Source organism: Tenrec ecaudatus, chromosome X (genome assembly GCF_050624435.1).
Source record: "Tenrec ecaudatus isolate mTenEca1 chromosome X, mTenEca1.hap1, whole genome shotgun sequence".
Lineage (NCBI taxonomy): Eukaryota > Metazoa > Chordata > Mammalia > Afrosoricida > Tenrecidae > Tenrec > Tenrec ecaudatus.
Window position 1 is genome coordinate 40582357 of NC_134548.1, and position 24971 is coordinate 40607327.

The 24971-nt window shown below is 40.4% G+C and overlaps 1 protein-coding gene across 1 annotated transcript in view; it reads left to right on the forward strand.

The window, feature by feature from the left end:
• The first annotated feature begins 2752 nt into the window (after positions 1-2752).
• Positions 2753-24971, forward strand: part of PRRG1 (proline rich and Gla domain 1) — a 98167-nt gene continuing 75948 nt past the window's right edge. The window contains exon 1 of the mRNA XM_075538917.1: positions 2753-2873. The gene's annotated coding sequence lies outside the window, so the exon portion shown is untranslated. The remainder of the gene's footprint in view (positions 2874-24971) is intronic.

The window sequence follows — 24971 nt, forward strand, 5'->3', positions numbered from 1 at the left end:
AAGCTGCAGCACAAAGTAAATTTAAAATTGCCAGTGGAATTAGGGTTGCAAATCAGGAACTCCGGTGGCACTGGCAGGTAAGTCTTGGATTACTAACCCCAAGGTTGGACTTTAAACCTACCAGCTTCTCAGAGGGAGAAAGACGAGGCTCTCTGTTCTTCTGAAGGTTTGCAGCCTCAGAAATCCTACATAAACTAGCCAGAAGTCCGAATCAACTTGATGGCAATGAAAATCAAGGCATAGAAGCTCTATTGGTATCATGGATAAACGCGAACTTAGTGAGAATTGGTATGAAACCAATATAATTACCAAAAAATCCCCCAACAACACCACAAAGCTGTCATTGAGTTGATGCTGACTCATAGTGACCCTGAAGGGTAGGGCAGAACTGCCTCTGTGGATTTCTGAGACTGAACTATTTACTGTAGTAGAAACCTTTATTTCTCCCATAGAGCTGCTGGCACCTTTGAACTGCTGACCTTGTGGTAAGCAGATTCTAGAAATTAAAAAAATAGAAACGGCTATTCTCGTTTTATATGTAGATATATAAGATATATCCAAAAATCTATATTTTTTAATGATATATAGAATAATCAAAGATATATAGATATATCCAAGGCTATATTCCCTAAATGCAGCACCGTTTCCTTCTTATGGAAAGAACACCTCCCCTCTCCCCTTTGTTTTCATTTAGAAAGTTTCTATCTATCCATTTATTTATGTATTTTCCACCCATAGGGTTCTATTGTGGTGCCACTCTATGTCACAGATCCACTTTCTCTCCAGGAGTAAGTATGTTCTTTCTTTTTGTCAGGTGCCAACAAGTTGGCTTTGCCTCATGGCAATCCTGTGTGTAACAGAAAGAAACTCTCCTCAGTCCTATGCCATCTTCACAACGGGGTCAATCCATCTTGTCCTAGGTCTTCTTTCTTTTTCATATCCCTTCTGCCTTATCAAGTGTGAAGTCTTTTTCCTGAGACTCCTGATAACTTCTCTAAAGTACTTGAGACAAACTCTCCCCATCTTTGTGTCTAAGAAGCATTCTACTTAGTCCTTCCTAATCGGCCACTTTATCATGTGGATGAAAATGGAAACTAAGCAGAGAGGAACACTTTCCATTAGCAAGTGTGAGCTCACAATTTATCAGACACCAATTTATCAGGTTGTTCCAAACTTGCAGAGCATGCCTTTCTGGGGTTCCGAGAGAATGACCCTGTCTGAGAGTGGTAGGGTTGAGAGAATGAGCTGGAATTTTAGGCATTCCTGGTTTCTGGTTTCATTTGTCCCTAAGGCCAATCTTGGACCCGGTTTTCTCACCTTGAGTTACACAATAACTTTCTCTTTTTTGCCAAACTACTGCAACTTATGTTTTTAACACTCTGATTATAATCTGACAAAATAGGCAATTTTTGAGAATGATGATGGCAACAAATGTACATATGTGCTTGACACAATGGATGTATGCATGGATAGTGATAGAATTGTATGAGCCCCCAATAAAATGAATTTTTTAAAAGAAATGAACTGAACAATCTATTAAAAGCAAAAAAAACCCTGAAACACCTGAACACCAGAGTCAGTTCCAACCCATAGCAACAAACCTAGTCTCTCTCAAGCACCGTATGTATACAAAGCATTCTATTAGTGAACTTAATAGGATAAGTCCTTTTAATGGAACCAAAAATATTGATGAGAGGAGTCTGAGGATACTCAGACCTTCAAGACAATTACCAGGCTCACCAATAAAATATCTCCATCACAGTCAAAATACTTGTTGGGAAGGACTACTGGTGTGTGGGACTTCTTTTATTTTAATTAATCAAATGTTTCTCCATTCTAGGCTAACTAAAGTAAAGAGAAGAGACAGGGAATAGCGTGAAATAAATCACCTCCTGTCCACAGTCCATTTCTCTTTGGGTTCACTCAGGTGTGTTTGAGGGATTCTACAGCTGACCAGATTCTAAACAGGAGAGCATCCAATTAAAACTAAGTATGCATGTGGCATGGAATAATAATCAAGTCCGTCTCTTTAAAATTCGAAGTGCCTGTAAGCCTACAACCATTAGTACAATGTCTACACAGCACAGACTGAAATTTCTGTTTCTCAGAGGGGCTTTTAGAAGGTTCAACTTTTAAGGTTCTTGTAACAGGGCCAGAAAGAAAACCGTCTTAATTGAGAATCCTTTTTCTTCTTCTTCCCAAGATATTTGGGTAAGTTTAGGTAGAAAATGCAGATTGCTGTCCCAGAAACTGGCAAGAGAGTTTGTCCTCAGAGAAAGGGCAACTTCCTGGGCTGTAAAACAGCGAGCAATGGTTGGATAGCGACCAAGGAGAATCTGGCTTCGCACACCGCAAAGAGGCGTGTTGAGGAGGATGCCCTGCCCAAGTGATCTGCGGTGAGAAATGTCCATGTGCTTCATCCCTTGAGGGCTGATGAGAAGAAAAGATTGGGGCAAGGGGGCTAATATGTGGGGAGGAGCAGTTGGTGGGCACACAGGTGGCTTGAGAGAGAAGCATAAAGATCCTGTGACAAGACAGGTTTCTGTGGGGTAAGTAATTGGGTGCAGAGAGACTTCAATGGTTCCTCTGTCACTGGTAGGGGAAGGAAAAAAAAAAGACTTCCCGAATGAGATACCTCATACCTCCAGCGCTCAGGCTTCCCAGAGGCTGTGGCAGAGAGTAGCCACTTGGTGTCCCACCGCTCCTGGCCCCGCCCTTCATTTCCCACCCCACCTGGCCCCGCCCCGGCCCGGCCCCCGCCACTTCCAGCCGCCTCTGCTGGCCCGCTCCAGCCTGGGGCTCGGTTGGCGGCAGCGGGAGCGCAGGCGCAGCGGGCAGCTGGTGGAGGGAGAAGTAGCGGCGCGGGGCGCGTGGTGAGTGGACACCCCGCGGGGGACCATGGCCGGAGTAGAGCGCCCCAGGAGGGGAAGGACGTGTGGGGATAAATGAGCGGGGAACCTTGGTCACTCCAGAAAGGGGGTGGGGGCGCGGCGGCACTGCCTGGAACGGTCGCGCTCAGGCCGCGTGGTGAGCAGAGCGGTGGCGGGAGTGGGGGAAGACGTGTGCGAGGAGCAAAATGGAAGGAAGGCGTTTTGGAGGCTGGACAGCCGCACACCGGGAGGTCGGCGAGGGCGCAGGAGGGTGTCCCAGCTTCAAGTTCAGCCCTCCCCCTCCCCTTTTTCCTGCTGCCCAGGAACTGCGTCCCGGCCCCTCCCTCCCCGTTGCTCTGCCCCTGGGGACTCAGTTGCCTGGAACGCCCCTGGAGGGGGAGGGGGACGGAAGGGGGGGGCGACGATTTGGAGATCTCCCCAGGCTAGTGCTAAGGAGGGTGTGGCATTTGTGTGACTTTCCTTCACCCAGCCCCTGGGAATGTGTCCGTCTTCTGGTCCATTGTGCTTGTGGATATTTTGACAAAAGCTAGGACTGTTTTCCAAGCAGTGGCGAGTGACAGCAGCGGCGGGGGCGGTGCTGTATGGAATGGGGTGGGGGGTCGGGGCTGTGAGGTTAAGGTGTGGCCCTAAGGGATTGGGGAGTTTAGAGAAAGCTGGCTTCAGGGAGTGGAAAGAAGGGAACAAACCTTCCTGCCTCCGTTTTCTTCTTCCTGGTCTGCTGATTTTGATCTGTGGTAGAAGGCCCCCCAACCAAGAGGGATTTGATAGGGAGGGAGGGAGGGAGGGAGGGAGAGAGAGAGAGAGAGAGAGAGAGAGAGAGAGAGAGAGAGAGAGAGAGAGAGAGAGAGAGAGAGAGAGAGAGAGAGACTAGCTGTGGTTGCCTTTGTAAATATGCTGTTGATGTGTTCCCTACTGGACCCTTGCAGAGAAAAGTTAAACTAATGGAATTCGGGAGGAAATAATTTAATGAAAGGGTAAAATGTCCAATAGACTTAAATCTGCTTTGTGCTGTCTACAGTGTGAAACTAAACTTGGAAAAATGTGAAAGTGTGCACGTAAGGGTGAGTGAATGGTTGATGAGGGTATTATCATTGATGGTTGCAGTGAAGCCTGGATTATTTGGGGTGGGGGAAGACTTGCAAAAGGCTCCTGGGCAGAATTGACCCTGGGGGTTTCCAAGACTGTAACTCTTTTGACTAAAGTGGAAAGCCTCGTCTTCCTCCTGCAGAGTAGCTGGTAGTTTGGACTGCTGACCACCTAAATATCCTTAAAAATGATATTTGGAATATAAACCACTTGGACAAATACTGTAAAATTGAAGGTCTCATAGGTCTTCATTTTCAAACAGCATTTTTAATGAAAAATATGCTGTGTTCCCAAGCATAGATGGTATTTTGTACTCATTTATTTTAGCTTAGTAGAACACAAGTTGAACTTCCTCCTTCTCTACTCCTTTTCCAAGATTGTGAATCATGTTTTATAAACATTTACTTTTAGATTTGAAGCGTACTTAAAGATGGAATTTGTTTTCTCCAATTAGGAAGGCTTTAGTCTTGGTTAATTTTTATTTTTTTCTGTGTCTTCTTTATTTTCTTGTTTTAAGTGATAGTATGCTTGCTAACATTACCAAATTTGGGACTGAGGTGGGGTGCGAGGGTGGGGAAGGGTGTGTAGGGATGCTCTTTCCTCTTTCCAGTGCCTGATGAACTCCTATCCACCCTTCAAGACAACCACAATTTACTTGGGAAAAGTTGCCCATTTCCCCAGAATGAATTGAACATTACATGTTCTGGGAAGTAGATTTCATTGGCCTTACCTTTCTCTTGGGCTCCTGAGAGATGCCCTTTACCCTTATGCCTAGGGCTTCTTAGTATGTCGTAAGACCCTAATAACTGTACTTGTCATTAGTTGTTAACTATTGATATTGCAAGGAGCTCTGGTGGCATTGCCACATAAGAGTTGGACTGCTAACCTGGGCAGTTCAAACTCAGCAGCCCTTTCATGGGAGACAGATTTCAACTTGAGGCGACCCTATAAGATAGAATAGAACTGCCCTTTGGTTTTCTGAGGTTGTAAATCTTTACAGGATCAGAAGCCTTGTATTTTTCCCATAGAGCTACTGGTGGGTGTGAACTGATGGCTTTGTGGTTAGAAAACTAATGCATAACCCACCATGCCACTAGGGATACTGATAAATGCCATTAGAAAAACAGTAATACATATTGTGTAATAGAAGAAATTCAGAAGGCTAAAATAATAGTTAAGGTTTGAGCATCATTGTATGGATTATAGAAGGGATAATTATAAGACAACTATGTTTTCACATATTAGACCATAGTTTATTCTAAAAGTTCTGCATATCTAGGGGAAAATAGCTTTCAAAATAAGGCAGAATTTAATGAGAAACTAATGCTGGAACAGAAACTAATGAAAAGGCCACATGAAACTTGAAGAGTAACCATTTCCAGAAAGATACAAATAGAGTGCTTCCAGAATTGACTAAGGTGAATCAACTTTGGAAGGCATCTTCTGAAGACTAATAGAACTAGAGGAAGGTATTACACACAGTCAGTTGTATTCTACTTCTGAAGCTTAAGCTAGAGAGAGCTATTTTGTCCTGACCATTTCTACCATCCTTTCTGTTTGCCATCTCTCTAATTTCCAGTAGTGCTTAGACTTTGGCTTTGGCTCACAAAGAATGATCATATTCCTCCTTCACCATATTAAATTGACTCCCTCATAAATAATTATAGTTGATATTTTAGTCTAAAATGAATAAGGATTGGATACTGGTTAATCCAACAAAACAGACCTATCGCAACCATTAATAACTGAGTTAGTTTATTGTGCCAACCTAGCCGATAAACACATGTGGGATTAATTGAAGGGTGGAGGGATAAATAGCCTGGTGAGCCTTGCCTTTCAACAACTTCTCCTGTCTCTTGCTTTGTGATGGTCGCACCAGGGTGCAGCTGCCTTAGTGGTTCCCTGCTTGCAAGGCTGACTTCCTGCAAGATATCCCCAAGGAGAAGCCACATTGGTCTACCCTGATGCAGCCCTGGGTGCTGGAGCACCCCTGTGGAGACCCCTGCCAGTGCTGAGATGCTTACATGCTCACTGACTCAGCTTTCCTCCTGCAGTTGGCATCATTGTGCCTGCTTTGTGAGATGGAGGAGGACTTTGTGGACTGGTGTTGGGCAGATAGGTTAATGGGTGAATGTTGGACTTGTGGGCTTGGGAAGCACTGGGTTGGGATGTTTTCTTGATGCGCACTTACCCTTTATATAAAACTCTCTTTTACATGAGTTTCTGTGGATTTGTTTCTCTAAAGTACCCAGACTAATACAATAACCTCTTTCTCAACTCACACATATCATAGTTTATCTTTTTCTTAGTTATTGGTGTCTTTTCCCCATGTTAGATTGTGAATTATTTAAGGATAAAAGCTGTATTTCATTTTGACACAACCTCCAGATACCTTGCTACACCATCTTTGCTACCCATCCTCTGTAATCTGTCACTCAAAAACTCACTGCTGTTAAGTCGATTCTGACTCATAGTGACCCTATAGGACAAGATCAAACTAACTTATCCTTGTGGGTTCTGAGATTGTAATCCTTTACTGGAGTAAGAAGCCCCATCTGTCCCCCTGCAGAACAGTTGATGGTTTCAAACTGCTAACCTTGTGGGTTATATGAGTAATATTTCAAACCAAACCACTGTCCCATATATTTCCACACTTTGTTGCTAGCATAGTGATTCTCAAATGTTAATGTGCACAATAAGTTGCTAGCATAGTGATTCTCAAATGTTAATGTGCACAATAAGTACAAGGATGCAGAGTTTTCTGGGCCCTAGTCCCAGAGTTTATGATTCCGTAGATCTGAGATGGGGGCCTGGCCATTTCCATTTCTATTACGTTCCCTAGTGATGGTGCTGTTACTGGCCCATGGATCATACTGAGGAGCACAGGTAAACATGGCATACAAACGAGTTGAGGCGAGTAGTCCACATTAAGAAAAGAGATAGCTTAAGGGTATCAGAAATTATGTAAAGTTTGGGAAGTATAAAATAAGGAGAAGGTGGTTGGATTTGATGACCAGAAGTTTAGTTTGTCTATTTGGTTTCTGTTTTGTTTTTGACTTTTTTTTTACTGTAAATTAGGTGAAAGTTTACAGAGCAGATCATTAGTTTTATATTTACCAATTCATCTCTGGTTGTTTGCTTTTGGAGTGTTTCAGGTGTAGAAACAAAAGTTGAGCGGCGCCTGACTTCCTCTTATTTTGTACTCTTATTCCTGCAATTTCAGTAGTTACTCATTGCCACTGAGTTGATGCCAAGTCATACACAGCAACCCTGCAGGACTGTGCTGAACTGCCTGTGTGTTTCCTAGGCTGTAACTCTTTACTCGAGTAGAAAGCCCTATTTTTCACCCTAGGAGTGGGTGGCTGCTGTTTGAAATTGCTGACCTTTCGGATCACTGCCCACCTTGTAACCACTATACCACCAGGACTCTTCTGTGAGTGTTAGATAGTGAGGTTGGAGAGATTTTAAACAGTGGGCCTTAAGCTGGCTTGTGTACTGGACTGTCTTAGGGAGCTGGTTTTGCTAACATGTTTGCTTATCAGTTGCTTTCAAATTGATTCTAACTGATGGGGACGCCATGGTCGTCATGGGAACTGTGGAACTGTGCTCTCTGGTTGACATTTAGTGGTGGATTTTTCATAAATAAATTGCCATGTCTTTCCTTCAAGGCACCTTTAGGTGGACTTAGGCTTTCACCCTTTTGGCTAGTTAAATGTTCATTGTTTGCACCACCCTAAACCACACCTGTTGTCCTGAAACCAATTCCAACTCAGGATGACCTCGTGCGTTACAGAGTACAGCTGTTACATAGGGCTTCTGTGGTTGTAATCTTTATGGGAACAGATTGCCAGGCCTTTTCTTTGTCTTTGGTGGCATCGCGCCCGGTGGGTTCAAACTGTCAACCTGTTTGCACCCACCCAGCAATCTGTTAGTAACAGATTGCAAATCATTTGTGCCACCTAGGGACTCCTAGCTATGCTTCCCAAGAAAAAACAAAAACCAAACCACAAACACACCACCAGTTACTATTGAGTCCAATCAGTTATGCTGACACCATGAGGTACAGGGTATAACTGCTTCCAAAAACCAAACCGTACGCACTGCCACTGAGTTGATGCTGACTCACAGCAGCATGATGTGACAGTAGAGCCATCTCTTTGAGCTTCTGAGACTGCAAATCTTTGTGGAGGCTGAAAGCCTCATGTTTCTCATGGAGTGGCTGGTGGGTTTGAACCAATGACCTCCGGGTTAGTAGTTCAAATTTGAGCCTACTACATCACCAAGGCTGCTGCCCCCAAAACCAAACTCATTGTCATCAAGTCAATTTTGGCTCACAGTGACCCTGTAAGACAGAGAACTGCCCCTTTGGTATTCTGACACTAACTCTTTATGGGAGTAGAAAGCCCAGTCATTCTCCCTTGAAGTGGCTAGTGTATCTGAACTGCCGACCTTACGTTTAGCAACCCAGTGAATAACCCACTACACTACCAGGGCTCCTTGCTTTTCTCTAGGTCTCGTTAGGTCAGTGGTTCTTAACCTTCCTAATGCTATGACCCTTCAATTCAGTTCCTCATGTTGTGGTGACCTCAATCATAAAATTATTTTTGTTGCTACCCATAACTATAATTTTGCTAATGTTATGAATTGGGCGACCCCTGTGAAAGGGTTGTTTGACACCCCCCCCAAAGGGGTCACGACCCATAGGTTGAGAACCATTGCCTCAGGTCCTTCAATGTAAACTGGCTGAATTAGAATTTCAAGGCAGGAAGACATTTTAGGAGGTTTTGGTATAAATTCTGGTTAAAAACCACTTTTAGCCATGATAGTCAGGAAAGGGTGACAGTGAAACATGAAATACTTTTGTCAACAAATTGCTGGTAATGGTAGATGGAAAGAAAAAGACGGAGTTTGAAGATTTTAAGGGATCATGAAAATTGGAATGTAAAGGGAAATGAAAAGCCTATTGGAGAAGATGAGTGATTGCGGGTGTAATTCTGAGAGATACGGGGCTTGGTTTCATACCACTACACTAAAACAAATACACTAAAGAGAGTGACTGATCCCCACCCCACCACAATGCATGTAAAGGTTATGCTTACACTATACAGATTCGATATGAGTTGGACCTGATTGGTTTCGGTAGCCATGTAGAATAGGAGTTGGGCTGCTAACAGAAGCCCAGCAGCAGCTCAGTGGGAGAAAGATGAGGCTTTCTGCTCCCTTCAATATTTAGAGTCATGGATGCAGTCGATAAGGTCACTATCAGTTAGAAACAATATGGTGGCAATGGGTTTTGGTTTCGGTTTTGGTTTGGTTTAGGAGCCTTGGCACAATGGACTAATGAGGCTGTCTACTCCCTTTGAAACCTTTCTGCTCTGTCCTGTATGGTCACTATGCGTGGGGATCAAATGGATGGTAGTAGATTTACCCAATGATCTCTTGACTGCTACTGTCTTGATCTCTTGACTGCTACTGTCATGAGCATTGATTGTGAATTCAAGCAAGATGAAATCCTTGACAACTTAAATTTTTTCTTCATTTTTAAAAACTGAAATAGCTGCAAAATGCAAAAGAGGGAGGTGCAATACAATGAAGTATTCCAGTGGGTCCAGAAAGCAGGAAAGTATGGAAGCAGACGCTCTAGGAGAAAAGAATGAATGAAGATAAAGAAATCTAAAGGGAGGGAGTGAAAGAAACATTCTTTAGGGGAAGTTGGTTTTGCTTTTGTTTGTTTTTGTTTTTAGTGGAATTTAAGTAGTCTATTAATTAGCATTAGGTTGAGGTTGTCAAGTTTACTAATGTAGGTGAAAAACTGGCTACATTTGGTAGTTATACATGATTGTTCATGTGTAGTTCACATTTAGAAGACTTTTTAGAAAAGAGTAAGTCAACCGTGTGTGGGATCATATCTTTTTATTTCCTTTTCTTTCAATTATTCAACAAATATTTGTGTGCTTATCAATTATTCAGACATTGTTCTAGCACTGAAGATACAACCATGAATAAAGATAAACCAAACCAAACAACAACAAAACCCAGCCAGTTGTATTTCATTGGAAATTTTTGCCTTCCAGAACCTTACATTCTATTTGCAGGTGGTAAACAATAAATAAAGTAAATAAGTAAAATTATAGATCAAGTCGATTAGTTTATTGTTTGAAGAAGTGAAAAGCAGGAAAGGTGAAGAGGAAAGCACCCTGTAGTTGAATAGGATGTGTTGGAAGGTAGTAATTGGAAAGCACTTCACTGATTAACAAAGACCTGCAGGAGCTGAGAGAGCTGTTGATTTGTGAGAAGAGCTTTATAAGGCAGTAAATAGGAAGTACCCAAGTCCTGAGGTGAGGCCTTTGGGAGACCTTTTTGCTATTAGTGAAAAGGTCCTAGTGCCTAGAGCAACATGAGGGAGATAAATGGATAATAAGAAGCAGTGAGCGGTGTGAGAAGGGGTGTGGGAGAGTGGGACAATCATGAAGGACCTTTAAGGTCATTATAGAAGAACATTAGTAGGATGTTTTTGATTCTGAGGGACAAGGGAATCAATGCATTGGAGGCTTTTAGCAGAGGAGTGATTGTATCTGGCTTCTGTTTTTCAGGATCAATTGTGATGCTGTATAAAGGGAGCAAGAACAGAAAGATTAATTTGAAGAGAGGTTATCCTGGCTTGGACCAAGGTGGAGGTGATTATAGCAAGTGTTTGGATTTCCTAATGAATTGGAAACAGTGTGAGGGAGAGGGTGAGAGTCAAGGACAATACCAAGGATTTTGACCCAAGTAACTGGAAGGATCTCTGGTGCCAAGTGGTCATGAGTTGGGCTGTGATCCTCAAGGACAGTAGTTCAAAACCACCAACACCTCTGTGGTAGAAAGACGGGCTTTCTACTTCCATTCACAGTTAGTCTCTGAAAAGCACAGGGGTCAGCTCTGCCCTGCCCCATAGGTTTCAATGTGACGACATCGACTGATGGTGATGAGTTTGGTTTGTTTTTTTAACTGAAAGGATAGAGTAGCCATTGGATGAGGTAGGGAAGATTGTGGGAAGAGCAGGTTTGAGACAGGGAAGACCAAGAGTTGAATACTGGACACACTGAATTCCAGATGACTATCTGGGGTTGCCATGAATTAAAATTGACTTGATTGCAATTTCTCGTTTGTTTTTTAATTTGATATGCAGGTGGAAGTCAGTGGAGAGGTCTGGCCTGAAGGAATTGGTAGGTGGTATGGTGGTATTGACAACTTTGGAAGTAAATTGGATCAGGACAAGGGAAGAGAAAAGGTCACTCCCTTGCTTTCAATAAAATTAAAAAAACTTGTTGGGAATATGTACAGCAAAGCATGCCAATTTAACAGTTTCTGTGTATATAATTTCAGTAACATTGATTACATTATTCAAGTTGTACAACTATTCTCACCCTCCTTTTCTGATTCCTTCATCTCCACTGACATCAACTCACTGCCCCCTAAGGCCCCTATATAATCTTCCAAGTTACTGTTGTCAATATGATCCCATAGAGAGAGTTTTTTCAGAGTGTGGTGATCAAGGCAGGTCTCTTTTACTAGGTAAGCTAAAAACTATTGTTTGGTTTTTAGATTTCCTGAGATGTTTTTGGTGGAAAATTTAAGGATATTCTCAAGGAGATAGTTTCAAAGATTTACTCAGCCTCCATGGCTCCAGAAAATCTGAAACCCTTGTTTTTCTTCAGATGGTTACCATCTAATTACTATCTCCAAATATCAGTTAATTTTGCTTGTTTTAAACATATATAAATGAAATCATGCATCTGTACATAACTTCTTTTGCTCAACATTGCATTTGATAGATCATCTACTTGATGCATCTCAAACCTGGGTATGCACATAAATCCTCTGGGGATCTTATTAACATTCAGATTGTGATTCAGCCCTTCTGGGGTACGCCCTGAGATTCTACACTTCGAGCTCCCGAGTAGTGGAGTAGTGCTAGTGCTGCCTTTTCACAGGCAGCATCTAGAGTAATAATGAAGCGTAGTTCATTTTCATTTCAAATGCTTACTATGCTTTGAATTACCTCAGTACAGGTTCTCCTTGGGGAGGGGAAAAATGAGAAACTCTATCAAGTGTCGCCTTTCAGAATTGAGAGCTAGGAGAAAGCATGTTATTTCACATATAAAATGTTTATTTCACCAAAGTAACTTGAAAAGAACCTTGGTGGCTTTGTGGGTTACTCATTTCGCTGTCAACCACAGGTCAGCAGTTTGAAACCACCAGCCGCTCCTGGGGAGAAAGACTTTCTATTCTCAAGATTTACAGCTTCAGAAACCTCAAAGGGGCGGGCCTACTCTGTCCTATATTTTAACAATGAGTTGGAATTGACTGAATAGTAGTGGAGTTGGGTGTTTTTTCCTTCCCCTCTTCTGGTTATAATATTGAAGATTGTGTTTCAATAAAATATATTTCTAAGAAATTTCTCATATATCGCCTTTTAGTTATAGGAACACTTATTCAAAGTTTCTTTTTTACGAGTTATTTTGAGAATAGAAAAATGAAAAAGGGAAAATTGATGTACATTTGTGCATAGGTGTGTGTTAACTTGCATATGATGAGTCACCAAAAACAAACAGAAAACCAAACCCACTGCAATTGAGTCCGTCCCTACTCATAGGGATCCTATAGGACAGATTAGAAATGCCCATGGGTTCCAAGGCTGTAACTCTTCCCTGAAGCAGACTGCCTCACCTTCTTGAAGAACAGCTGGTAGATTTGAACCACTGACCTTCTGATTAGCAGCTGAGTTCTTAACCACTGTGCCATGGGAATAACAGACAAGATTTTTTTGAAAAAAAAACTTTCTTTGGGGGCTTTTGAAGAAAAGGTTAGCTCCTGATGGTTCCTTTTCACATTTTGAAATGGCTTGAAAGGCAAACTCTGGGTATTGGAGCAGTTTTCTTACAATGGCAAAGTGATCTGGTTAACCTGAAAAGCTTCAGGACTGCTGAAATAATACTGTCACTGCAAATTGACACTTAGGATCTCCTAAGCAAATTGCTTTATACTTTATCAGTCAAACCTTAATTCTGCATTTATTGAGGCCCCTCTTTGTATAAAGGTTGTATTAGCCTTACCATTTGCAAGTTGGAAACATGGTGCTTCTCAAAAATATGACCCAAGTGAAAATCAAATGCAGTGCCACAAGGCTGGGATAACCAGAGCATTTAATTTTTTTTAAGTTGCGTTATTTTATTTTTTGGAGTGTGTGTGTGTTAATTACTGTAGTTATTTTCAAGCTTATTCAAATACTGCTGTTGAATTTTTGGTACTACTCATTATAGCCTGTAAAAGGTTGGCAAGAAACTGTGCCAAAATTTTGAGTGCCTCAGAATTAAAACCTAGGGTTTCTTTTGAAACTGTGTTCATATTCTAAATCTCTGACTTGGAGTAAGTTCCCTGTTTTTATTCCTTCTCTTCTTTTCAAATGGTGTCTTAGAAGAGCTGGGTTATTTTCTGGAGCCGCCCTCCTTTTTCAGTGTCAAAGCCCAGTTAGGCAAAGCATTGTATGTTTTGTGTATCTGCTCCAATCTATCTCCAATGTGCCTGTTCTTTTGTGGTTTGGCTTCCAGCATTCTGCATTCCAATTCTGTTTTAAAAAATCCATATGAGCAACTTACCACAGTAATCCTCTCTGACATGTTCGCTTCAGGGAAAGAGGCTAAGTTAGAAACATATGCCGAGTTTTAAAATTTGCTGTCACTGCAAAAAAAGAGAAAAGTTAATGGAATATATTCCAAGTTTCTTTCCCTGTATTAGTATTACTCATGGAACCAGAATGATGATTTTGACAAAGATGTATTTACTTTCCTATGTCATTTTATCCTTCTTTAATATCTAATTCATGATAAGTAGCCAGTCTGAAAATATAACTTTTAAAATTTTTTGCTGCATTAGTCTGAACTGTGTTGCAAAAGTACATGTGTTCTTTGAGCTTTAAAATTCTTTGTTTGCCTACACCTAGACTCTTTCCATTACAGTGAGTAGGCAGGCTCTATTCTGCTTCAAACAGACCGACAAGAGCAAGTGGGTAGTGGTTATGAGTTGGACTGTTAATTGCGAAGTCAGCAGTTCAAAACCACTAGCCACTCCATAGGAAAATCTCAAGGTTTTCTACTTCTATAAAGAATTATAGTCTGAGAAATCCTTAGGGCAACTTTACCCCGTCCTAGAGGGTCACTATGATTTAGAATGCCAGTGACTTCAGTGGGAGCCTCCACAAACCAGGAGGGGGCCTGGCACAAATTCTGAGTGGATTTTGTTTTTCCTTCTGCAGTCCAAACATACTTTATAAAGACCTGCCCTTCAAAAGAGTATAGTGATAGCTCACCTTTCCAGAGATTGTCCCAACAATTTTTTTTCTCTTCAGTTCTCATGTAGTTCTTAATCACACACATTATCTTTATTGATAATAATACCAACAACAATAACCAATTTATGTTGTACCAAATATTTTGCTTTCGTTATTTTTATTACACAATAAAAAGGAGCCCTGGTGGCTTGCTTAGTGGGCTATTTACTCATTAGGATGGCAATCACAAGGTCAGTAGTTTGAAACTACCAGTTACTCCTCAGGAAAAAGATGAGGCATTCTATCGTAAAGATTTAGTCTCCGAAACCCACAGGGGCAGTTTTTTTTTTACATTTTATTTATTTTTTTTAAATTTTAACAATTTATTGGGGCTCATACAATTCTTATCACAGTTCATACATATACATACATCAATTGTATAAAGCACATCTGTACGGTCTTTGCCCTAATCATTTTTTTCTCCTCTTTTCTTCTTTTACATTTTATTAGGGACTCATACAACTCTTATCACCATCCATACATATACATACATCAATTGTATAAAGCACATCCATACATTCCCTGCCCCAATCATTTGACAGGGGCAGTTTTATTCTAGGCACTAAGAGTTGGAATTGACTTGACAGTGAGTTTGGTATGGTTTTGGGTAAGGTGGATGACAACTGATCCCCACTTTATAGGGAGGACACTACAGTTCACAAAATGTAAGCACTCAAGGTCATTTTGGGTGTATATCCCAAAACTACAAGCCAAACTCACTGCCATCGAAGTGGTTATGTATGACTCATAGTGACCCTGTATAGGATTTGCAAGTCGTTAAAAGGCACAGATAGCCTCACCTTTCTCCTATGGAAGAGCTAGCTGGTGGATTTGAACCACAGACTTAACCGTTAGCATTCCAACACTTGCATGACATTGCCGCCAGGACTCGTTTTGGAGGTCTGGTAGTGTGGAATTCCAATGCAAGTATCTTTGACAGTAAAGCTCGGAGATCCATCTGGAATCCCAATTGCATGAAGCATACTTTGCACTGCCTATTCCTATTACAGGTTCATATGATAAACACAAGGCAACGTTGTGTTTAGGAAGAGAAAATGTAAATTGAGCACTCATTTTCCAATTGTCAAATATTATGGTCTAGCACATTAATTAATAATCTTATGAATATTGAATGAATGAGAGAGGATATAAAGATAATGATCCTGTCTTAAGAAAATATAGGGCATATGCTAAGTACTAAACAAATATTTATTGAGTTTATGAGGTTATTCCTTCCAATCTTATTGACTTAGACTATGTACTCTACCTTTCTAAGAAAACAATAGTTAATATTGAGTCATAGATCCAGTCTGCTGGTGAAGAATAAGAGAGACTGTAATAGATGCTGTTTCCTGTCAGTCCCTTGAAGAATAATTGATACTATATGATGAACTCTGCTTCCGAAAGAATGCTATATGTACCTGCTTCATTTTACTTGACCTCTCATTCATTTACTCCCGAAAACACCTTCCTTGTCTTCTGGCCTTTCCCTGGATAATGCCATCACTTCTAAAGACTTTAGTCTTACTTGGCATATTGAAACTTCCCATTCTGGTGTAAGCATTGGACTTCTAACTAGAAAGACTCATTGGCTGTTCCTTAGGAGAAAGGTAATGTTGTCTGCTGTCTCTTCTCCTAAAGACTTACAGCCTTGGAAACCCTATGTAGGGCCAATATGAGTTGGAATTGACTTGTCTGCAGTGTTTTTTTTTTTGGGGGGGGGGTGTTGAGGGTATATCTAGCCAAAATTTTTCCTTAAAGATCCAGGGTCACATACATGACCACTTACCGCAAACTAAAATGTTTAAAACAGAACTTCTCCCTGTGCCCACTACCTCAACTTCTCTGATTGTAATATTTTTTTTAAATGGAAAGGAAGCTCTATATTCGGGATGAAGACCTCCGGGTAAGAAGCAGCTCAGGTGTAAGCAGGAATCCAGCTGCTCTTGTAGAATTCAGTCCTGGTCTTCATTTTACTAGGATTCACAGTCAGTACTCATGGAAGCAGCAATTAAGAAATTCAATGAGATATTTCATTGGGCAAATTTGTGGAAAAAGACCTGTTCAATGGGTTAAAGTACAAAGTTGTCACTTTAAGGCCTAAGGGGAACCTGACTCAAGTCATATTTTTATTAGCCGCATGGATGTGAAATTTGGACAATGAATAGGGAAAACTAGATGCTTTTGAATTATGATGTTGGCGAAGCATATTAACTATACTAAGAACTGTCAGAAAAACAGACACATCTATCTTGGAAAAAAAACAGACAGAATCCTCCTTAAAAGGAAGGATAGAAAAGAAGGACAATATCAACAACATATGGATATGTGGAGGTGTGTGGAGGTGGGACAGACCAAGCAAGCTGTTGGAAGGCTTGAGGAGTCGTTGAAGTTGTTGAACACAAAGGTGGTGATCTGATAAACGTTCTTTAAAAAAGGGGAGCATGATGGTGAGACTTCTTCTCAGGTATTTTGGGCATATTATTAGGATGGTCCAATATATGGAGAAGGCAATCATGCTTGGTGAATTGACATAGAAGCTGCATAGAGGCTCCGTGAGTTGGATTGACATAGAGGCTGCAACAATGGGTTCCAATATGGTAACAATTAGATGGTGCAGGACCTAGCAGTGTTTTGCTCTGAGTTGGAACCAACTAGACGCCATGTAATAACACCAATCATATGCCTAACTACTCCTGGAGAGTTTCTTCTGCATGATAGGTTTAGCTTATCTCAGTGTCTATTTGTACCCCATTTTACTAGTGAACATTGTAATGTTCTCTTGAATTTTCATTGTACTTTGAAACCACTAAAGCTCTTTCACAGTTTTGGTGGATTTTTATCCAGTTCTCTTTCTTTTGTGAGCAACAGGCCCTAAGTTTAGGAGATTTTTCAACCCCCGCAGAGAGTCTGGACAGTGTCAGTAGAGTTCACTCTTACTTACTTCTCTGGCCAATCTGTGATTTTTCCTTTTTATGCCAGTCACTGGGCTTCAGTTGGTGGTTTCATATTTCCTGTTCTATTACCACAATGGCATGTGGTTTTATTTTCTTTTTTCATTTGGAGCACTCTGAGTAGGACCTGTTTGTCTAGAGCTGCATTTGAATTGTCTCTCACCAGCCTTGATTAAGTCAGATGATAGCTCTATAAAAAAGAAAACCAAACTCGCTGCCACTGAGTCAATGCTGACTCACATGACTCACAGCAACCTGCAATGGGTTTCTGAGACTGTAATTGTTTAGGGGACTAGAAAGGCCATTCTTTCTCCCACGGAGCAGCTGGTGGTTTCAACCTGCTGATCATGTGGATCACAGCCCAGCGGGTTACCACTATAACACCAGGGCTCCCTTCTTACACATATCATGTTACATAGATCTGTATGTGGAGCATTACATTATTTTTATTCCAAGAATAATTAATGTAGCCTTTTGTATGCTACTGATGGAAGCCAAGCTTAACCCTAAAGTAATGCAAGTCAAGCCTTCTTTTGTGGCAGAGGTAAATCTTAGTCGCAGTATAGTCATTCATAAGGTGCCCTGGTGGCACAGTGGATTACGAATTGGGCTGCTAACGTCAAGGTTCGAAACCACCAGCTGTTCCAGGGACGAAGATAAGATCTGCCGCTGGTGGAACATTTTAGCCTCAGAAACCCATAGGAGTTGTTCTACTCTGCTCTATAAGTTCGCTATGAGTCTTAATTGACTTGATAGGAGTGGAGTAGGTTTTAGGTTATATAATTATCCAATCTCTGTATGTAAAGGGATGTGATTCAAATGCATTAGGTTGGCGTTCCCCATGTAGGCAGGACTGTAGAACACTGTTTCTACGATCTGATTTGCACTTGTTCCACAATCTCAGGGCCGCCTAGGGTAGATGGTTCTGATTATCGCACATGGATTGTGTTAGAAACATTTCATTTAATCTGACCTTACTCTGTTTGGCCAGACACAGCAACATTCATTCTAGAAATATCAGACCCCACGAGTATCCTTCCTTGAGTCCAAGGGTGAATGGATAGAGAAGCCAGATAGCTTCTTTCCAGTGCTTCTCATTGTGACCTTCATACACTTTCCTCAAATAGTCTGCCGGCTTCAAGGCTGTCTGCATTTGAAATGGTTAATTCCATTAGTGTTGTGGATAAATGACAGAGAATAGTCTGTCAAAAACATCACCTTCACTTTACTCCACTACTCTGCTCTTTTAACTAATTAAGGGCCCAACTGAAATGCGTAGTGCTCCAAAAATATTAACTTGCATGATCTTTCTATTACTTCTGGTTCACAGAGAAGCCTATGGTCCAACATGTTGTATGAGGAAAGCTTTGCTACAGGGCACCCTGTGCATCTTCAGCTACCCCACCCTGGCAGTGCTTGACCCAAGTCTGCCTCAAGTCTTGGCAAAATGCCTTGTGATTCCTCCTGAAGCAAGAGAAGATACGCAGCGTCATGAGGATCCACCTTAAGGCAATTTCTCATTCCCGTCTTGAAGAAACTGCCACAAGGCCATTTCTCACCCATTTCCTAGTTCAAGTGTAGTAGGTGAGTTTGGCATCTTCCAACATATCCCAGGAGTACAGCTGCAGACTTCTGTTGGATTTAGTGGCCAACCTGGCCCAATACTTGGACGTTTGTCATCTAGCCCCTCTAGTTGATTTCATACTGTGGCATTGGGGATTTAGATTCCTGACACCAGGCTAATTTTGCTTTGCTGTCTAGGTGAGCAGTCCATTGTTTGGATTCATTTGGGCTTCTTGTCTCCTGACCAACCAAATCTATGGACGTGTGGCAAGCCAACTAATATTTGTAGTAGTAATACTTGTTACCTTGTCAGATATCACATATCTCCTTTGGGAATGCTTGACTGTGTGACACAGTGTGGCTGTCAGTGGCCAGCCATTCAGCTACTGTATGCACCATGGAATACTCCAGTGCGACAAGTACACAGAAGGAGCCGGAACTTAAAACTGGAATTACCTTGTATTACTTTTCTTACACTTCCAAGGCCAGTACCAGCAACTACTTATTAGAAAGTTTTAGCTACACACTTAAAAGGGACATACCAATTCTAAAGCATGTTACACAATTGATGTATGTATGGATTGTGATAAGAGTTGTATGAGCCCCTAGTAAAATGATTTAAAAATTGCTAAAGCATGTCTCTCTCTCTCTCTCTCTCTCTCTCATGTGTGCACACGTGCGTGCGTGCGTGCGCACAAACACATACACACACACACACACACACCACCCCCCTTAGAGTGGTAGTAAATGAAACATAGTGTTAGTGGTTGGGCCTCCTTGGAAAGATGCACTTCAAGCATGTGATTACTTCTTGCTCAGAGTCTGTGGTATTTCGGTTCCAAGAAAGCCAAATGTTTCACTGTGCAAGGATGAATAAAATATTCCCTTTCTGGAATTAGATCTGGAAAAATGGAATCGAAAAAGGATTGTAATTTCCATTTATATCATTTTGGAAAAATGTTAGCAATACTTGTTGATTTTTGTGCTGTTTCTAATATAGACATTTAAGGCTGTAAAATTTCCTCTAAGCACTACTTTAATTGCATTTCTCAGATTTTGCTGTTATATTTTTATTATTATGTGGCTCAAAATATTATCTAATTCCCCTTGGAATTTAGTCTTCAAGCCAGTGATTATTTAGAGTTATATTACTTACTTTCTAAATATCTATGGTTTTTATGTTGATATTTGTAAGGAAAGTGTTAACAAGTCTAGTTGTTAATTCCTTCATGTCTTCAAGGAAGCCTGGAACCATGATTGACTCCTCTCAGTCCGGGAATGTGGTTCTCTGAAGGATCTAGATTTCAATCGTTAATTTTTGTTGTGTACATACAGGGCAACATACTGTGCTCTACATGGTTACCAGTTGCTTATTATAACCATTAAGATCATTGATGTGTACCTTGATGTATTGCTGGGGCTCTTGTTGTAGTTACAATGACTTGGTTGTGTAGAAAGATATACCTACAGGATTATTAGGTGCCATCAGGTTGCCCTCCATAAAAGTTATAAATCCTGACACTTGAATGGTCTTTCCAAGGCAGAGATATTACATTCATGCCCCTGTTTTTTGCTACTAACCAGGAAGCATGTTTTAAAGTCTGTGTCCGACCACTCTGACTTTCATTTATGGTTGAGTGGGATTTTTCTTGTACGGCTTTTCTGGCCTCAGGCTTGTAATTCTCCCCAAATGATTGTTTAGGCTACAATTGTTCCAAAGATTGGTCGGTTTACAATCTCCATAAGTGCCTGGAAAATCTACACAATAGTATTTGTCAGTTTATGATCAACCTAAAGGATTAGTGGGTTTATGAAAATCACCCACTGAAATTGATGAGGAGTGGTCTTATATAAACCTCCAATGTCACATAGGTTTTGGAGGCTTCCTGATCAATGAGAGCCAAGAGGCGCATATATCCTTCGGACAGGGGACTCTGAACTGGTAATATTTACTGAGAACATAAGGCTGAATACTGAGAGAAATCATAGCAAGTACAGAGGAGCAAAGTGGCAGGAAGAGAGGCAGTGGTGTGAGTAGTGGGAACCAAGAAAGCAGCAGATGAGTGGCAGTGGGCAGGTTTGGCCCATTGAGAAGACCGTGGTGGTAGATGAATCAACCCGTGGAACCTAACTGGGTACTTCTGGGCAGGTAATTAACAGGCGGGCCCCTTTGGGCAGTAGGTTGCCAGTGGAGCAGAGATTTGGGCATGTATCATACAGGGGTTGCTAGCAAAATGAGTTTATTTTGAGAGCTAGTTAGAGCTGGACAAGAAAACAGAAGAGAGACAGGCTTGGCCAAGAAAAGCTTGAACCACAGTCATATTGTACCCACCCTAACCTGGTCAGCGGTACATATATTTGCTAAGGGGAAAGAGATACTTGCTGACAACTGATACACAGCTTGTCTGCCAGTGATACAGAAATGGACATGGGTAATTTCTGGATGATAAGTGAGTCCTGGCTAAACATAGTTGGTTCCTCACATACAGCGGTATGTTGAGTACTTGTAGGGATAGATGGGATTGGTTCACCACAAATCTGTTCCTGTTGTCTGCTGTTTGCTTCCTATTAGCAAACTGGTCTTGTTTGCTGTCTAATAAGAAATAATAATGACTTTCAATTGCCATCATTGTGTCTTGTGCGTATCATCTAGTCAGATCATGTAATAGAATCTCATGGTAGCACTTTTATTGTTGCTTGTAATTTTGAGGCAACTGGTGGGTGTTTAGTGAATGCTGGTGTTTCAGTGATTAAAGTACTCAGTCACTAACCAAAATGTTGTCAGTTAAAATCCAACAGCTGCTCCAAGGGAGAAGGATTTGGCAGCCTGCTTCTCTAAAGACTTATAGCTTTGGAAACCCTATAGGGCAGTTTCTGTTCTGTCGAGTTGCTTGAAGTCAACTTGAAAGCAGTGAGTTTAGTTTTGAGTTTTTGGCATGTGTTTGTGCACATGGCTCACCATCCAAAGCATATCTCTTTCCAGATGCTTTTATTCTGTACTCTTTACTAAAATAAATCTTAGCCATGAGTACAATCTAATGTGGAATCTTCTGACTCATTAAACTTGAGGGTGGTCTTGGCTTACCCTAAAATGTATTATAATATTATAATTTAATTTTCTTGTCTGCAAATAATTTGATTTGTATGATAGTAGGTTTAAAGATTAAAAAACATTTGTTGATTTATTTTTAGGGGATAAAATATGATTTCTTTTGGGAAGTGTACCATTTGTACTTAAGAATGTGTATCCTGCCATTTGAGGGTATATCAAGGTGGCTGTCAGTTTTGTATGATCTTCTTAGTTTTCATTTATTTCTAGTTCATTGATATGCTGAGAGAGGGTAATTAAAATCTCCAGCTTTGATTGTGGACTTTCTCCCTTCAATTTTTGTTTCATGCATTTTAAAACTTTTGTGGTCATGTCTTCCTGTTGAATTGACTCATTTATCATTATCAGTGTCCTTAGTTATAGCTTATAATACATTCAGTTTTGCAATTTGTATTATTTTCCTTATGTTAATATCCACTTCAGCCTTTTGCTAACTCTTTACAATATATACATATGAAAATGTATACATTTTAAATCAATGCACATTTTACCTGGGTTTGTATTTGTACTCATTATAAATAGCATATAGTGCTTTGATGGTTTGTTTTTAACATTCTGACTACCTCTGCCATTTAATGGGAGTGTTGATTAGTCTTTATAGTTGATTAATGATCTTTAAAAGAACCTAGGTGGTGCTGTTGGGTAAGTATTCAAACCCAGCAGCTGATCCTCAGACGAAAGTTGAGGCTGTCTGCTTGAGTAAAGCTTCACAGCCTTGGATACCTTATACATAGTTGCTTTCAGTTGGAATTAACCTTATGGTAAAGGGTTTGGAATCTTTACTGTATGATTTTGTATGAGTGTAATAGTTTTATTTTGGACTTGTTTTCTGTTTGTTTCCCCCCTTCCCCCCCCCCCCACTTTGTTCCTCTTGTCCACACCTCCTTTATTTTCATTGGGACATGTTTTTGGAATTTTGTTTTATTCTTCCTATTGACATTTTAGCTATTAGTTTTTAATATTATTTTTTACAGTGACTTCCCTAGGAATTATGCAGTCATTATTTTTCACAGTCTACTTAGCTAATAACAGGACTTGAAGGAAGATGTTAACAATTTATAAACTTTTACACATTACATGGTTATCATTTGCATTTTAAATACTTTCTTGCTTTATAGAGAAAGAACAACAACAACAAAAAAACCACACCACAAAAGCCAGCCTTTTGGATGTACCATTTTCAATATATGTTATTAATATTTGAGGATGACAATTCCATCTGATTTCATTTCCCTTTCAGCTAAAACACTTATTTTGTTACCTGTTATGATGCAGCTCTGCTAGCAAAAATATTTTCAGTTTTCTTTTATCTGAAAATATCATTGATTCATACTTCATAGATTGCTGCATATAGAATTATGGAGTTGACATTGTTTCTAATGGAAAATTTTTTATTTCATGTGCAAAGAGTTTGTATTGTTTCTTTTGGTGGGTACATGTCTTGGATAATCTAAGAAAAATCACTTAGTGCAACTTGATGAAACCTGTATATATCCTGATAATTACAAGGAACCTCTAGCAACATATACTGAAGCCACATATCTAGATAAGATTGTACTCATTTGGGCAGATGTGGCAAGAGTAGAAACCCTGGTGGAATGTTTGTGGTTGGCTCCAGTAGAGCTGCTGAGGACCCATGGTACTTTCGGGCCCTCAGTGCAGCAAATCGGACTTCTGCTGGTCTTGTTTAATGCTTGAAGCTGTTCTACTCTCCTTTGACCTCATGATTTCTGATGATCAACTCTCTCTCTCTCTCTCTCTCTCTCTCTCTCTCTCTCTCTCTTGGCTGCTGCTTTTAAGATTTGCTTTTTATCTTTGATTTATAACTGTTTATTATGTACCTCCTAGTCACCCTTTAGGACAGGGTAGAATTTCCCTTGAGGGTTTCTGAGGATACAATACTTTCACTTGGGTCACTGTGAGTCAGATTGACTCAGTAGCAGCAAGGCTGAATTTGGGGGATTATGTACCTCAGCATGGGCTTCTCTGCTCATTTTGATCAGTGTTCATTTACAATCTTGTATCTATGACTTGCTGTCTTTAATCAAGTTTGAGAAATGTTCATACAGTACTTGAAATATTTTCTTCTGGTGCCATTCTCTCTCTTTTCTAGTATTCTCATTTCACTTATGTATCACTATTTGAACTATCACTTGAGATATAATTTTAAAATGTCCACAGCCATATATTGACCTGAAATTTGCAGTTCAAGTTGGATTCAGAAGAGGATGTAGAACAAGGGATATTATTGCTGATATTATATGGATTTTGACTGAAAGCAGAAAATATCACAAAGATGTTTACCTGTGATTTATTGACTATGGGAAGACATTCGACTGTGGTTCATAACTAGTTATGGATAACATTGTGAAGAATATGAATTCTGGAACACTTTCTTAATTGTTTTCCTGTGGAAACTATCTATAGTCCAAGAGACACTTGTTTGATGAATACATGGACATTGTGTTACTTAAAATCAGGAAAGATGTGTGTCAAACTTATATCATTTCACCATACTTAGTTACTCTATATACTGAGAAAATAATTTGGCCAAGTGAACGTATATTTACAGGCTTCAGTGTGGATTATACCTGCACTTGAAGAAAAAGAAAATTCGTACAACTACACTAGTAAACAGGATCATAATAAATGAAGAAGAAATTTAAGTTGTCTGATTTCATTCTACTTGATTAAGAATTAGCATCCACATAAGCAGCTATAAGGACATCAAACGGTATATTATTGCATTTATCTTTTGCGAAAGACCTCTTTAAAAAAATTAAAAAGTAAATGCCACTTTGATGGCTGTAGTATTCCTCACACAAGCTATAGTCTTTTAAATTACCTCATATGTTTACCAAAGCTGGACACTGAAAAATGAGACAGAAAAATGGATGCATTAATACTGTAACATTGGTGGAAAACTTGAATATATACCGGGCTGCCAGAAGAATGGGGAGCTCTGGTGACCTCGTGGTTATGTGTTGGGTTGGGAT